The sequence below is a fragment of the Pleurodeles waltl genome, chromosome 1_2 (assembly GCF_031143425.1).
Source record: "Pleurodeles waltl isolate 20211129_DDA chromosome 1_2, aPleWal1.hap1.20221129, whole genome shotgun sequence".
NCBI classification, from domain to species: domain Eukaryota; kingdom Metazoa; phylum Chordata; class Amphibia; order Caudata; family Salamandridae; genus Pleurodeles; species Pleurodeles waltl.
Window position 1 is genome coordinate 424,503,129 of NC_090437.1, and position 17,558 is coordinate 424,520,686.

Below are 17,558 nucleotides of genomic sequence, written 5' to 3' on the forward strand. Positions count from 1 at the left end.
AGTAAATCTTAGATACTGTGCATAAATCATAGACCAACATGACACAGTTCACGAGTACTGCACATACTATGTCAATAATGAGTTCACTCATCATTATCCTGACAATACAAGGCAAAATAATGACATATGTTAGAATATCAGGGCATGAAATGTAGCAGACTATGAATCAGCATAGGCATCATCACAGAAATGCTAGCACCATAATGACATTTACATACAAAACCACACATATCATCACAAAATCATGGGGCACAGTGCACCTGTGTTCCTAGTAAACCTTGTGTGGTCTTTCCTGTGTATCAAACAGGGCACAGTGCCTACTATAGGAAATGCAGTTATTCCATGGTCTGACTAAGATGAGGGCATTTAAAAAGTAAGGCACTAGTGCACTTGTGTGCCTATTTATAGTAATACAATAAAAGCATGTTCCAAACTCACTGAAGCGAAAGCCTCCAATGCGGTGTCCCTGTAATGTGGAGTCACAGGCCAGGTGCCCACCCATGTCTGTGCCAAAAAGGGTGCGGGACACAGAGGGGGCACTCGTCAGGACCATGCGGGAGCCCTTGTTTAATCCCTGAGATCAATTCTGAACTGCGGCTATCAGCGGACACGTGGTGCAGCTGCCAAGCCCAGTACTTTCTCTGCACCACTGAGGTCTCTTCCAACCCGGATGTGGCATTCTCTGCAGCAGGAAGGGGTTCAGGAGCCATTTACAGCAGGCTCCAACGTAGGGCTAGCAGCATATTCCTTGGGCTGGCAGGCCCCATCCCCTATCCTGATGTCAGAGGGGTTCTTCCTGGGATTTCCTTCATGCCCGCTGCAGCACTCTCCTGATGGCGAGGCGATGCAGGAGTACAGAGGGAATATTTTAAATGCGACAGCGGTATCAGGCCCCCCTGCGTAAGGGGTGCACCAACAACGAGGGACAGGCATCCTCTATAATGCAGAGATTCTTCTCCGAATGCCCAAGGTAGGGTCTTCCCCTGATGCTGTGGTGGCTCTTTGGCTTCATAGAGCGTAAATCTGGGCGAGGCCCGATGGACTGGGGGCTTGTGATGATGTGGCCCAAGAAAGCACACACCCTGCACTGACTCTGGTGAAAGTTGAAGCAGTCAATACCACTTTGCTGCAGGCCCCATAACAAGCCTGCACGTGGGGTGAGAAATAAATCACTTACCAAGTGCTGAAAACACTGTTGGTGGCACAAATCAGGCAGGCAGGCCAGCTCATCAATGCTAGTGGCAGAATGGCGACTCCCCCTGGCAACACAGCAGTGCTTTAGTGAAACAGAGTCAGAAAGCCACTGGAAGCAGGCCAAAAAGCAGCAAAGCAATCCAGGAAGGTCTGTATGCTACACAGCACCAGTAGGTAGCAGGGCAACCACTGAAGAGAAGTCCAGAGGAGTCCTTTGTGAAGCCCAGCAGTCTTCTGACAGAGGTTCAGTCCTAATTCCCAGAAGTGCTCTAAAAATCATGGGGCAAGAGCCCCTGTACTTATACTCCAAAATTGCTTTTGTCTAGGGGGCAACTTCAAAAGAACCCTTTCAAGTGAAGCACAACACCATTTTTTTCCAGCCCTGTCTCCAGGCATCAGTAGAGGTCAATCAGTCCATTGTTCAAGGGCAGGACACAGCCTATTCACATGTAAGGTGTGAACGACCCTCCCTCTCCCCAGCCCAGGAAGACTATCTGTATGCAGATGCCTCTTCTGTCACACCCAGCCCCTCCTGTGTATTGCATGACTGGAAGGTGTGCACCTAGTGGAGCTGTCCCTTTGCCCCAGATGTGGATTGGAGTCAAGCTGCAAAGAACTAAAGTTATAAGTACAGAGCAATTCCAATATTCTGAAAGGGGCATTTCTAAAACAGTAATGTAAAATCCACCTACACCAGTAAGCAGGATTTCTCACTACCATATTAAACATACTAAACAGGCTCAAGATACTCCTCACAGATCAGAAAACTCCACTTAGATATATATCTAAGGGAATTCCCAATGCAAACGTGAGAGAAGCAACCCTCACAGTAGTGAAGAATGCAATAGGCTGTTTGTCACTACTAGGACATGTAGCACATAGAAATATATGTCCTACATTTTACATCCACAACACTCTGCCCATAGGGCTATCTAGGGCCTACCTTAGGGGTGACTTAGGTGTAGTAAGAATGGGGTTTAGGCCTTGGCAAACAGTTTGACTTGCCATGTCAATGTGGCAGTAAACTGTGCACGCAGGTGCTGCAGTGGCAGGCCTGAGTCATGTTTGAAAGGCTACTTCTCTGGGTGGCGCAATCTGCACTGCAGGCTCAGTAGTAGCATTCACAGGCAAATTAAATAAGCCCAACAGGTGTAAGCCAATTATACTACATTTGAGGGGAGAGAGCACATGCACTTTTGCACTGATTAGCAGTTGTAAAATGCCCAGAGTCCTAAATCCAACAGGAAGAGGGTCAGCAAAATAGGAGGAGACAACCCTGCACGAAGGGCCATTTCCAACAATTTTTCTCACCACACAAATAATTATGTTATTACTGCTGCATGCCTGTGAGAAAATTGATCAGCAATTGACGTGTGTCACTACCCACCTCAAGGAATAATCACAAGCTTTGTCAGGGTGCACCCTTAAATTCACTATACTAACCTGAGCTTAACTCACTGGTAGCTATGGCAGAGAGCAAATTGCCTTAACTTAGGGTAAAGTATAAAGTATGTATGCAGTAATGAAGCCAAAAGGCTAACAATAAAAATCCTCCGAATTAAAATCATAGAGTACAATTTAATAAACAAAATGATACCAAAATACAGAAAATCCAATCAGGGAGTAACAGATAAGACATTTTAAGTAGCTATAGCAGAAATATGCACAATGTGCCAATAATGGCCCTTTTCAAAGGTTTTACTTTTTGATTTAGTCCTTTAAGACCCAATTCACCATAGAAGCACACGTTTAACCCCTGCTTTCCAGTACCTCAGGGATAGACACTGATAAGTTCTCAGGATGTGAGACAGCAGGGTCCAGAAAAGATCCAATTCGCTCTGGTCATCTGTGCAGATGCAGGACAGGCCTCTTGTATCCCTGTAGCTTGAACAGTAAGTCAGCCTTATGACCCTTGAAGTCCACCTCTTGGTCCTGGACAGAAGAGAGCACAAATATAGTCCTTTAAGTTTCCTCCCTGATAAAAAAAATGACAGGTCCAGTCCACTTTTGTTCTTCCTCTGGTCCAGCAGTGTTCTGGAAAGAGAACCAGAGCTGTCACACATTTAAGCCTAGCATGAGATAGTGGATAGGATTGACTTCTGGACATCCCCTAACCAATGCGGCTAAAGTTCACAGGGAGAGTCCTACCTATTTTGCACATTTTCAAGATGGTAAGGCCCATATTTATACTTTTTGACGCTAAACTGCGCTAACGCAGTTTAGCGTCAAAAAGTTTTGCGCCGGCTAACGCCATTCTGAAGCGCCATGCGGGCGCCGTATTTATTGAATGGCGTTAGCCGGCGCAAGCAGACCGGCGCTGCCTGGTGTGCGCGAGAAAAACCACGTACACCAGGCAGCGCCGGCGTAGGGGGAAAATGGCGCATGGGCGTCTTAAAATGGGGCAAGTCAGGTTACGTCGAAAAAATCGTCGTAACCCGACTTGCGCCATTTATTTTCGACGCCCATCCCCCATCAACATGACTCCTATCATTGTAAAAATAGGAGTCATGCCCCCTTGCCCAATGGCCATGCCCAGGGGACTTCTGTCCCCTGGGCATGGTCATTGGGCATAGTGGCATGTAGGGGGGCACAAATCAGGCCCCCCTATGCCAAAAAAAATTATTAAAAAAAAATAAAAAAATACTTACCTGAATGTCCCTGGGGTGGGTCCCTCCAGCCTTGGGTGTCCTCCTGGGGTGGGCAAGGGTGGCAGGGGGGGTCCCTGGGGGCAGGGGAGGGCACTCTGGGCTCATTTTGAGCCCACTTGTACCTTAACGCCATGCCTGACCCAGGCGTTAAAAAGCGGCGCAAATGCGCCGTTTTTAGCCACGCCCACTCCCGGGCGTCTCTTTTGCCCGGGAGTATAAATACCACGTAAAGGCCTGGGAGTCATTTTTTAGACGGGAACGCCTCCCTTGCATATCATTAACGCAAGGAAGGGGTTCACGCTAAAAAATGACGCACATTCCGGGAACTTTGGCGCTATTCGCCTCTAACGCCATAGTATAAATATGGCGTTAGTTGGCGTTAGTTTTGCGTCGAATTTGCGTCGAAAAAAACGACGCAAATTCGGCGCAAACGGAGTATAAATACGGCCCTAAAAGTCTTCGGCCATTCTAAACTTGGGTATACTATGGTAATACTAGTATCCTCCCACACCTAACGCTAACCTCCAGTTTCAGGCAGTTACTATACCCACAATAAACGAAGAGACAGAGGTCTGGTGGGAGAGATGGGTTCATCAGCAACCAGACAGTAGATACACAAGAATTGCCTTGCGATCCTGTTTTCTTCCTTTCAGGTGCACGCTAATGTTAAATGTAGATCGCTGAGACAGAAGTTTGGTGGGATAAAGCAGGTTTCATCATTAACCAGATGGTGGATACATATGAATTGTCTTGCAGTCCTGTTCTCTGCCTTTCAAGTGATCTCCAAAGTGTTACATGTAAACCCAGCAGAACTGTAAAGCAGTATTTGATACTTCAGCAGGATTTACCACTGTAATGTCAAAAATAATGCTCACATCCCTGACCAGTATGTTCTGTGAGGTTCAGAGGTGTCAACTCCACGCATTCAGCCAATTATTTACTCCTGGGAAGCATTTCACAGCTTGTACGCAATGTTTTCTTAATGTGTATATAGAAAACGATTTCACCATTGAATTGGATTTTTAATAACAATTAAAAATAGTTAAACATAGTTGTTTCATTATTTTTCAAGCTAGTCCCATTCCTGAGTATTAGGTTATTATTCAATAATTTCCACATAGGAAAATCAGGCCTGCCACAGAGAAAAATAGCTTTTGGGTGCTAGTACTGCATGATCAGGCAACCATTAAATTTCTATGTGTCCTACTTTCAAATACAATGCACCCTCTATTATTGGCTATAAGTCCTACATAGGGGTGACTTTTGCATTTTTAAAAGGAATGTTTTGACCTGTCAAAGGGTTTATTTTGACAGGTGGAATTGTATTACATAACACATCTACAGTCAGGTTACACTTTTATGCCTGAAGCCAGGTTAGGCAAAATGGGTGCTGGAGTCTACTAGTGAATTTTAACACACAGGACCTGGTACACTTTGTACCATATACTAGGGACTTTTAGGTAAGTTACATATGCTAGTTAGAAGTATACTAATTTCATCATGCTAAAAGAGGAGGACAGGCACTTTACCTCTGGTTATCAGGGCAAAGTGCATGTAAACCTAAAGTCAGCAAAAATGTAGATCCAGAAAAAGGTGAGAAATTCAGGGTGACCACGCAGAAAATGGGGATTTCGTACATGGTCAACTAATGTATGATAATAGTTCCAGCATCCTGCCTTTATCCTACAGGACTCCAGAGTTCCTACCCACTTTCCCTCTCTTAATTTATTATCCAACCAAAAGCATATCATATATTATTGCTTAGTAGGAGCAAGAACAGGATTCAGGCAATAATGATATTAGGGTTTTGACTAAGTTTAGCTTTGCTTACGGATTGATCTAGACAAAAAAAATGGGAGAAGTGCAACATGTGCCAGATGGGAGGAGGTGTGGCTAGACAGTACATATTTCTCCACCCATAAAATACAGAGAGACAGAGACACACAAATAGTAAGGTGGAAAAAGTGTTGAGGAGTAGGCAAAGGCTCAAGGCAGCAATATTGTGCTTAGAGGTAACAAATGTCTGTGTTTCTCATGAAAAATGAACTTCACTTACTTAGTATAAGCAAACAAATGAAGGTATAGGGTTACCAGACACCAAATGAGATGAAACAGAAAGGAAGTTCAGAAAAAGGCAAAACAAAATTAAAAGAGATTGGAGATGTGGAACAATGAGAAAAAATATTTAAAAATGTGTTTAAATATTACATCAAATGTAAGACTAAAATGAGAGTAAAATTTGAAGTGGAAACAAATTTAAGTAATACAATTTGGAAGTAAAAAAAAATGAATGAAAAGAAGAAAACATAAAACAAAAAACTAATAGTAAAATAAAATTACTTCAGTCTCCTGAACATGTTTGTCCCTATCCTATGAATGATTTAATCTGCCTGAACTCTACAAACACTTTTCCTAGACCACTCATTTCACCATTTCACCAGTTGCTGTCATAGCCTTAGCTCCTCAAAAATGCAGCAGTTCCTTTTTACCCTTCTAATTAACTTGTTTGAGTCCCTCCTTAAAGGAGGACCCAACACCACATACCTCCCCTATCGGGATACTCCTACCTGCAAGGATTCCTACCTTGGGTACACCCTAAACCCATCATTTTACCCCCACCTCCAAGGGCCTGTGCCAGCTTATGCCCAGTACATCTGCACGGGTGGTTGTACAGTATGGATAGAGTGCCAATTACACTCCCAACGCCTGCGCACCTGACACATCCTTTCAGCTTACTGCCAGCGCCCCTTGGGGGGTCCCGTAAAACCAGTGTTATCTTGGTCTAAAAGGAGAAGGATGGCTTATGTGGACCTGAACTATCCCGCCAGCCACAGGCCAGCAGGGTTTACCTACTATCTGGCCCCCAACACACTAAATTGGGTAAGAAATCAACCAAGCCAAAAGGTTCCCTGGGAGCATTTCATTACCAAACTTTGACAAGTGAACCCCATGCTGCAAGAAAAAACACTCATCCTTTAAGCAACCTTGTGGTATAACAGACAGCCTAGAATACCTGAAGAACTTAACAATCTTATTATTCCTTCGCTTCACCAAGTTGTTGACTGCCTTGACCGAGTTACCACCTCTCCACTGTAACCTGGGAAGGATGTTGGACCACACTAGCAAGACATGCGGAAATTTCCTCGCAAGCCAATCAATCTCAAAGATATTCAATTCAAACAAGTCCTTTATGTCAATCTTCATTAAGTCATTTCCACCGAAATACACCACAATGATCCCAGGGGGCGTATACCCCAGGGTCAAAAGTTTGTCCAATGCAAACCTCAAATGGCCCAAATGCAGCCCTTCTTGACCACAAAAGGTCACCCGATACCCTGCATATCTTGCCTTGGCTGCTAAGCCACCTATGGAATAAAATGACTGTGTTCCGAACATAAGAATGGCCCAACACCAGCTCTTCATAACCTTTGTCGTCTCTGCATTGACAGGAGTCGTGAAGGGATCCAGTGGCTGACTCAAGCTCTCATGCCTTTCACCTGTGTCAACAGGAAAATAGAAAAAGGAGAAGAGGGAATCAGCGGCAGGCCCTACATTAAGTGCAGTCTTGCATAATGCTAATTATAATATGAGGTCCACCTGCCAAACTTTTGAACCGCAAGGCCTGCAAGCCCCATATTCAGTGGGATTGAACCCCACCGTCCTCAAGGCACAGCTAAGTATTCCATAGAACAAAATCCTCGACAGAGGTGTTACATCTGCATCTAACAGGAAGGGGGCCCCAGTTCCCTGCGATTGGTGTGCCAGAAATTCTTAGAGATTTCCCAGTGGACAACATTCATTACCCAGCACCTATATGCAAAAGGATGTGATCGCGCCCACCGGTTTGATCTGTCTAGGGGCGGGGAATATTGATCGCCATGGAGCCATATAGCTGCTGGATATCAGGGTATTGCAAACCCTCAGAGGTGTCACTCTTATTCTTTCCTACCAATTCATCTACCCTTAGGGCACCATAACATGAGAGGGCAAATGGTGCCCTAAAAAGGCAGACCTCATTGCGGGAGTCATATTGGGCCCCTTCCAGATGCTGTCATCCCATCAATTCCCTTTGCATGAGGAAAGCTTTTGTCCCATCTGTGTGCCCCAACATCCTTGTGAACAAGGATATTGCAGCAGTGTGGTGCCTGGTGCATGCCACTGATCACCCCTCATCCCTTAGAGATCCTAAGACTGTAATCACTGATTTAGGAGCAAATAAGTCCACCACCCTGTTGAGCCTCAGGAACTTGCAATATGCACCAAATGCCCCCTCATAGACACCCCACACCCTGCGCACTAGACTGACTGCCACAAGGTCTGGTAAGCTGGGCACCAAGCCAGCACAGTTGCTCCGGGAAAGGCGTAGGTAACTCCACTGCTGTTTCCTGAATGCCTGTATCTTAAAACAAGATAAATCATCAGCGGCACATGCTTGGCTTTAAAAAGTACATTTAGTTACAGACACAGCAAAACAATTTCCTTCAAAATCCTAAGGATCATTTTACACGTAGCTGCCTGTTGATTCAAGCAATTCACTACTGATATTTTATCCGATCAGAATACTATGCACTGGTTGCGGAACTGCTGTGGCCAGATGAGACATCTAGATTGGGAAAAAGCTCAAGAAAGCCAATATCAGGGACCAGACCCAACTGCACCCAATCTCTGCCTGAAGTCCCCAGCAACGGAGCCCACTCAATCCCTAGGAATTTTATGGTAGTCGCAGCCTTGAAGGTCTTACCCTGTGCCATGGGTACCTCGAAAATTCCCATCAGTTCCCGAAAATACTGCAAGGCCTCAGAACACTCACCCGTCCTAGGAGAATCCAAAATCATGACTTTATCCAAGTAAATAAACACTCACTGATGCCTTGACTTATGCCTGAAAGCTCCCGAGAGAAAAGTGCTAAATTTCCTGAAATAAGGGCATGAGACTGAGTATTCCAAATGGGCATGCACTTGTCAAAAAAGAAGGAGCCCTCAAATCGAAAACTCAGCAAATTGAAATCCTCCGGGTGCATAGGGAGCAAGAGGAAAGCTGAATCTATGTCTGATTTTGCTAAGAGAGGTTCTGGCCCCAGCTCCTGAACCATCTGAATCACCTTGTCCAAAGAAGCATACTTGACCGAACATAAGGCCCCTCAAAAGCTTCATTCACTGACTGACCCCTAGGTGCTGACAGGTTGTGTATTAATCTGTATTTACCAGGCTCCTTTTCGGGGACTAGCCCATGGAGGAAGCAGACAAAGTTCTTGAGCGGGACTGACCCAATGGGACCTGCTGCCCTCCCCTGACTTATTTCCTTGAGGGTCTTAGCTCAGGTGAGTCAGTGATTAGATCTCAGTGAATTCAGGTTTTTGCACAAGGGGACACAAACACACCCTCCTGCTGGAGTTTTTAAGACCTTAATGTTCCTGAACTCCTTGTCATAATCCCTCCACGCAGCGCTATCAAACTCATTGCATGCGTACTTTTTTTATTCTGATAGCACACCAGTTGGGCTCCTAAAATAGGAAAAGGTTCAGTGTTAATAGCCTGAAAAATCATAAAGCCTTTCACCCAATTCATCAATGTTTCCTCCAACTTATTTTTGTAAGGCCAATGGCCGCAGCCCCTTGAGTGGGCACACTCCTTGCACTGCTTGCTGTCTTCCCTTTTGGGCCGTTCCACATTCAGCTTGCACATCTCCATCTAAATCCCCTTCCAAATGTTTTCCTTTATGTTCATTGACACATGCCTGCCCAACTGGTCATTCTCAGACAACACCCCCACAAACCAATGCCCAGCAATGATGTCCCGGTACCTATTACTGTGGATTCCTACGTGGGGAGTGCGGTCTCTACCACCACTGGTCCCGCCAAAGGCATGCTACTAGTCAGCAGAGTAACCAGAGTTGAAGTCCCCTGCAACTCAGGTTTAAGTTGTACAGCACTACTGACCCCTGCCACAAGTGTGACACCCACCTGAATTCACTGACATCCTGCCCCACTGTTAAACTGGGGGAAATGACACCCTAGGTGCCACCTTGGTCACCCTGGTCTCTTAGGCCTCTCTGCCAGTGCTACCAGTTTGCTAGACTGCTTCCCCCACTTTGCCTTCGGCTGCAGCAGGGCCAAAATCTCATCCATTCCATCCATCCTACATATTAATGCCTCCAAATCAACATCAGCCCGTGAGCACTTGGAACCCCTCTTCACAACATCAGGCAGCTTTAGCAAAGGCTTACTGCAAAATCCAATAATTGTTAAAATTCATCAATTCAAATTAATAAAAAATTATATGACTAGTTAAATAAAGCTGTTCCCCTGGTCCAAATCTTATAACACTCTGTAACAAAATGCAAACACCTCAAGATGACCTTACAACACTTTGGCACCAGTGGGGGGACTAGTACCCTTATACTAGAGTAGTCTGTAACACCTAATGCTAAAAAAACTTTGCCTTTGCACTGTCCGGGTACAGGAATACTGCACACAGTCACTAAAACACATTGCATCAACTATTGCCCCAAAACATGACCCCCTCACCTACACAGCCACAGCGCGCCCACCGGAGTTGGCACCAAGTACAGAAAACACCCGGGTCGGTGAGAAAAGGCTCTTGAGCCCATGTGACTCCCAGGACGCTGTCAACTGTGCTGCATTTGCAGAGCTGCGGCAAGCAGAGCGTGCCGGCCAGGAGGTGATACTATCCTGCAGTAAAGAAAAAACAAACAGAAATATGTTGGAGAGTTGTGCGATGCTCCAATGTGGCATCCTGTCTGAAGGCGCCTCACCATCTCACTGGACCTTTCATGGACCCATGTGGAATGACCCCGCGCTTCCGGTGCCATTACTCAGCCAGTCAATCACGTTCTGGCCTTCCCTAGAAAACTGCAGCTCCCTGAGCTGCAGCTTTGGCTTCAGGCCACAGACCCAGACTCTCCAGCATATGGACAACTCCCTTGATATATGTGTGCTTTTGTCATAATGTCAGTAACAAATCTCATGAGATTTTATGTGCATGAAATAAATCCTTGCATTCTTTTTACATAAGGTGCTGCCAACTAATTTTGACATTCTGAAAAATTGGACACAATTCAAATTTTAGCATTATACAACATTATGCACAATTTAGCCTAATTCTCAAGGAAATTCCAGAAAGCCTTTGAAAAGTTAAAAGCCCTAGGCTCAAGCATGGTATTGGAGGACCTGGACGTGTGCTATGCTTAGTGAGAGCTAGCAAATGTGTACAGTCAGCACAGATGCAACACAGAAATAAATGTAATTTTCTTTTTTTTTTTTTTTTTTTTATATCTTGGTGATGTTGCCCATTGGTTTCTTAAAAGTGGTTTAACTAGGTCAGGGAAGCGATGCTTACTGAGAGACTGGACATATGATCACAGCATGAAAAGATGTAAATCATTTTGGTTTAGTCGCCTGTAATGGAATCCATAAAGTCTGTGAAAATTGATGATTTCTTGTATTTTGGAAAGTCTGGGTCATGGCAAAGGAGTCACAGAAGTGAGTTCCACAGAAAGGTATTTGGCTTAATGCTCCATTTTTGTAATAATTCTACCTTGTTGAGCCAAGTCAGTTTCAGGGGATTTACCCTATGGATCCAATTCGTCCATTTGGTGTGGTAAGTTTCAAAGGGTAGATGTATGATAAAGGTCTAATTTTTGAGTGTCTTACTTTTCCAACTACACACATTGTGTTCACGGCACCAAGTCAAATGATATTGACATTCAAATCTTCACACCAATAAAAAAGCAAAAGATTGGTTATCTCAGTGCCCACTCAGGTGATGCTTGTGCTCTTCAGTTGTCTGTCCTTTCTCAGTTCTCTACCTCTATAAGACACCGAGCAATACATCTTGATGTAAGCTTCGATCTGGGTAATGGGATCTCAGAAAATGTATTTGGTGAGACTAGCCTTTCAGTAGCAGTGTAAGAAAAATCCCGTTCCTCAATTAAATGCTGGGCTTTTCACCCTAGATTTGGTCCAGATTTGCAAATGTTTTTTTCCAGATCTGCATAATGTTTGTAACAAAAACCTGAAGAAGAATATTGTGGTGGTGTTCATAATATTTTTGGTGAAAAGTTGGGCAAACTTTAGCAACGTAGCACTATTTTGCATTATTTTGGGTCAAGGGGGCATTCCATGGGTTTTACTTTTGGCTTTCCCCTGCAGCCACCCATGGGTTCTGATGAAAACTCTACCTAATAATATGGGTAGACAAGGATCCACATCGAAAACATACACCTCCTAGAGGCTGGGATGACTGTCGAGCAAGTTTTGAAAATCCCCACATATTTCCAGTTTTGCATGTGTGCTGCATTGTACAGCTCTCAAACAAATTAGGAAAAGTAGTAAAGCGTAGTTTGTGTACAAAGCCTACGTTTGAGAGTATTCACACTCCTATTCGCACAGTGCAGCAACTTTGGTTGCTATGCTGCATTGCCTGAAAAGTTAGCAAATTTGCCCCCTAGAACACTGTTACAAACATCTCAAAACAGGAAGTTTAAATATACATATTTGTATATGCTTTTTGCCACTAGCTGTTACAGTATTGCTAGATGCGGTTCTCAGTTTTTCTATGGCTCGTTTATTTTTACCTTTTAATGGATGCAAAACCCATATGTTTATTAATGTTTTTGAATGGGAAGAGAGATAGGTCACCATAATAAAAACAGTCGCCTTACAGACATTTTTCAGTGCGTGGAGAGATGTTGTAATTAGGCTTATTTATAATGTTTAGTGGAATTAAACAATACTTTATGGTGTCGTGTCTGAGTAATTTGAAATGAGTTACAGCGTTTGGCTCTGTTCCCAGAGCAGAATGCCTCTTATCATGTTCTACCAATCTTAATACTGCTCACACATTAAAGTAATTCTTTATCATAGAATTCCACTGAGGTAGCCAGTGGACTGTAACTATGTAATTGCTTAACCCCATTCCCCTGAAGCAAGATGAGCAAGAATTACAGCATCTCATGAAATATTTAGATGCAGTATCAGACATGCAAGAATTGGTTTTGTCTGACATGCTTGAGCCGTGAGACAAGCAGCCAACTACATTAAACAACATTAATTACATTTTCTCGGCTATCAGCTCAGAGCTGCAGAAGACTTCGCCATATTTACAAACTTTTGAGGCAGGGCAACCTTCTTGCTGCTCTGCCCTGCTTCAAATGAAAAAGGGAGGAATGCGTCTTATCTTATCTGTCCTTTTCCCCTCTACTGGTGCACAGTGGGCTGCCCTGCACCAACGCAGCAAACAGCGCTGCCACCGTTGCAGCAGGGTACAAGGGTGTCTGCATTGTGGGGATATTTGTTTTTGTGCAGGAAGGAGTACCTTCCTGCATAAAAACAATCAATGGAGGTGTTTTCCTCTTTCTATGTTTTCTGCAGAATGTGGTACGCAGAAAAAGGGAAAAACAAGGAGAAAGAAAGGTATTTCTCCTAGTTGCGCCTCCCTTACACCTCCCTGGGGAGGCGTAGGCTTTTGATACATTCACAGGTTTGCAAATCATTGTAAATCAGGGAAGATTCAAAATCTATGTGTATTGCATGGGACCGCAAACTGAAACACCCATGGAATGCCTCTTTAACGCAGAATAAGGCAACACAGCAGTATGCTCTGCATTGCCTCACTCCATATCTGCAGGGCCATGAAAAGCTATGCAAAGTGGTTTTGCTGCCCTTTTTAGATATAGGCCTGAAGCCTGCACCGTCAGTGCATCAAAAAAAGTGACGCACTGGCTGCCCAAGCAGCTTGTAAATATGTCCCTGGGTATGGGGTATTTTTATGGACATGTTGTCCAGAACATAGCCATTTATGTTCTTGGTACATTTTTAAAGCTAGATTTGCACACAAGACAATTTTCATAGCCATTTCTACGTTAAAGTAATTTAAAAAAGTGGAAACACTCACAAAGAGATTTTCCGGGGCAGGAATTAGCAGGATAGGGTGTCAAGGGTGCCTGTATGTTTGTGAACACCAAGACATCTATGTTTTCGGGTATTTACTCCTCCTAGGGTCTGTCCTGAGAAAGCAATGTGTAATTTTTTTTAAAAAAACAGAAAGTTATCAATAGCATATATGTTTGTTCATTTAAAAAAAAAGTCACAAATCTACACGCAGAACAGGTCGAATACCTACCTGGAAGCGCTGGTTTCCTGCCTTTTGATTTTTAACTACAGCCCTTCCTTTTTTTACAGTTAGGAGATATGTTCTACCATCTACATTAGCAGCTTGCAATTAGGAAAGATGCAATTCCATAGGTCCAGTTCGCATTTACATTTGGCTTATACACACAAATAGCCTTTTAATCACACAAACATTGGTGATCGATTGTGTGGCCTTTTTGGCTGTTTTTCGGCGTCGTGGGTTTTGTGTATTTTTGCAGTGCGTGCCATGTCAGTGTGCCTCCCATTTCTTTTGCCAGACCATTTTTCTTTTGAACTCCAGAATCCAGACAATGATGCACTTTTCTTTGTATCTTTTCATATGTGCAACTGGAGAAGTACATACAACCTTCATATTGCAATTCGACCTGTGTGAAGCTAGTAGTATTTCTATGCCAAGCAGTCTAAACGCTCATGTTTGGCAGCTCTGCGGGATCATTGTGTAAATCATGGTACTGCTCCTCAAGCAAAACAGACAAGATGCCTGAATCTGGGATTAGACTCATGTGGCATCAAATAAGGTCAATGCAACAAAGTGGACTTAGGTAAACAAAGCTGTACTTACAGTGATCCTGTTAGTTTTTATACGTTCATACCTGGCTAGAGTACTTATGACAGTGTAACAGTACATATTTAATATTTTTGAGAAGGAGAGGTTCTTCACTTCATCTATCCTTGACCTTCCCTTCCTTTGCCGAGTTCAGGATTTTCAAAGGTGAATCCTTTTGTCCGAAAGAGGTGTTCTGAATTGAATTAGGCACTCCAATTAAAAGGTAAGTTCTTCAGGGCATTAAGGTATTACAGGCCTGTGGAAAGCCATCATCTTCTGAGGCAATAACGTGATCACCAAAGAATCAAGAAGCCGCTGGCTTGTGGAGTTATCAGAGATGACTGGAGGTACGGAAATAGTAGGTGCTCTATTAACCGTTATATGGAGATGGTTTATACTGAAGGCTGCTTTACCTTGAATGAGAACTTACTTCTCGAGGATTGAGAAGCTGAGGAATGTTAATATGTGGCAACTGATAGACAGCTTAGGAATCTGAGAACCTGTGTGTTTACATCATCTTCGGTATTGGCTCTAAGGAGAAACTCATATTAAAACATTGTGCCACTTAGCTGGCATCTTGAGAACCAGTTCTGGAGGAACTAAATTACAAGAATACAATGTGAATGAACACTGTACATATTTGTACTTTTTGGCTACTTGCAACTACTGAGGACTGGCAGCAGCTCTCTATGAATCCCTGGTAAATATCCCGGAGAACTGCCTGCCTGACAGTGACTGTTAAAGATAAAGGACTTGGCGGACGCCGGTCATTTGCCAAAGAGTGGCAGATGTCCCACCTCATAAACCAGGTGTTTCATTGATATATTGAGAATTGACTAAGTGCAATGTTTCCAACATCAGCATCACCAATGGCACATCTGGCAAAACCTTTTGATTGATGACTCATATAGCTTAGGACCATTTGTCCCTGTAAGTCAGAATTTCCACCCTGCTGATGGTGGCCAGGTCCATCCATGTATTTATTCTCTCAGAAGCTGCCAAGAAATTGATAGTGGTCCTGAATAGGAAACCAAAGAAATGAACCCACATGCTAGGAATAAACCTACTTTTTGTTTTTCAGTAATGAGCTCCCAGTCTGATAGGTTGGCTTTGAAAATCAAAAAGCTTTGTTTAGCAGGCATATTTAACATGCCATGTACTCAACTGAGCTTCAGTGTCATGAGTAGAGCTTTGTGGTGGCTGGTGACATTTGAAAGTGATGGGGCATAAAAGTTTGGGATGCCATACTGTAATAAGAGGAATTCAGTGGGGGGATCTCGCCCAGAGAAAAGCTTGTAAAAAGAGATGGCAAATGGCATTTTTAAGTAAATTTGAGAATGCAAGAAGGTTAATAAGGCAATTGGGAAAGTGTACTTATGACATCAATATTGAGATTGCATATGATAGTAATGTAGGTAGCTGGTTATTTAGTATAACCACAGAATCTCATAACAGACTTTGAGAAGACAACGCTGAGTACCTCATAGATTTCCTTATTTATTGATATACCTTTATGGGTAAAATCTACTGTAGAAACAGAAGTTATTGTGATTTGTCGGACTGGATACAATGAGACAACAAAAGAATAAACAAAGCCTACAAGGCATTGTGTGTCTCATTCAAGGATGAAGAAATATGATCACATCACCCCAACCTGAAGATGGAACTCCATTAGCTCTTCTTGCTGGTGCACTACAACATCAAAAGCAGCAGCATTAGTTGCAAACATTAGAAATGATGCAGCTGTTGTTCATTAAGTAGTATACCTGCAAAGCCATCTTAACCTGCTGCAGTGCCCCTTTTACCTTACAGTTGATAGGTAGAAAATGTTATAAAAAAATGAATAGATATTTTGGATCACATAGCAACTGAAACAAGGTTGTATGAACCCACACAACTTAATGAGAGAGGTGCTGCTAAAACATAAAATGAAGGATTTCTGCAATGTCTCAAATGCATAGTATTGAGTTTCAGAGCAACATTATTTTAAATGTTAGGCAGACTGAAGACAGGCGTACACCAGTGCAGTGATTTCAGTGACTCCAATAAATGTACAGCAGATGAGGAACAACTGAGCTGGTCACAAACCACCAACATTCAAGAAATGTTAGGATTAACAAATATTGTTAACGTTTTGTAGAGGAAATCAGCACATCTGTCTTTAACCCGTTCTGTGCCGCAGACGTAATGGTTACGTCCTGCGGCACAGTGCTGCTGTGCCGAGGACGTAACCATTACATCCTCGGCACACAGCCCAGAGGGAGCGCTCTCGCTCCCTCTGTGTGCTTCCCCCACCCCCCCAAAGTCAGGGATGACCTTCCACCCTGACTCCCCCACCCCACCGCGCTGACTTCATTATAGGGTTCATTATGGCAGGTTCTCGCCGCACAGGAAGCCATTTGCTTCCTGTGCGGCGAGAGGAGAAGAGGTGAGTTCCTCTTCCCGGTGGGTGGGGGGTTTGGTCCAAAGAGGCACTGGGGGAAAGGAAAGGCTTTTCCTTTCCCCCGGTGTCTCTTTGAGCATTCCTGCTGCCCGATCGCATTGCGATCGGGCAACAGGAATGCCCACTAGACACCAGGGATTTTTTTTTTGTATTTCCTTCGTGTTTCTGGCTTGTGGGGAGCGGCTCCTTGGGCAAGGGTCGCTCCCCTTTAGGGGGCAATTACTTACGGCCATTTCTGCCCCCCTTGGGGGCAGATTGGACTACTTTTTAGGCGGATCAGAAAACACTGGATCACCAGGAATGTTTATTTATTTCTGTATTTATGTGGGGGGGTGCCCCCTTGGGCAAGGGGCGCCCCCCCCCAAGCGGGCATAGAACTGTTGGCCTTTTCTGCCCCCCTTGGGGGCAGATCGGACTATTTTTTTTAGGTCCATCTGCCCCCAAGGGGGGCAGAAGCCACTTAGGCACCTGGGATTGAGTGTGTAGTGGATGGGGGGGGGCGGCCCCTTGGGCAAGGGTCGCTCCCCTTTGGGGGGCATGTCTTTTAGGCCCATT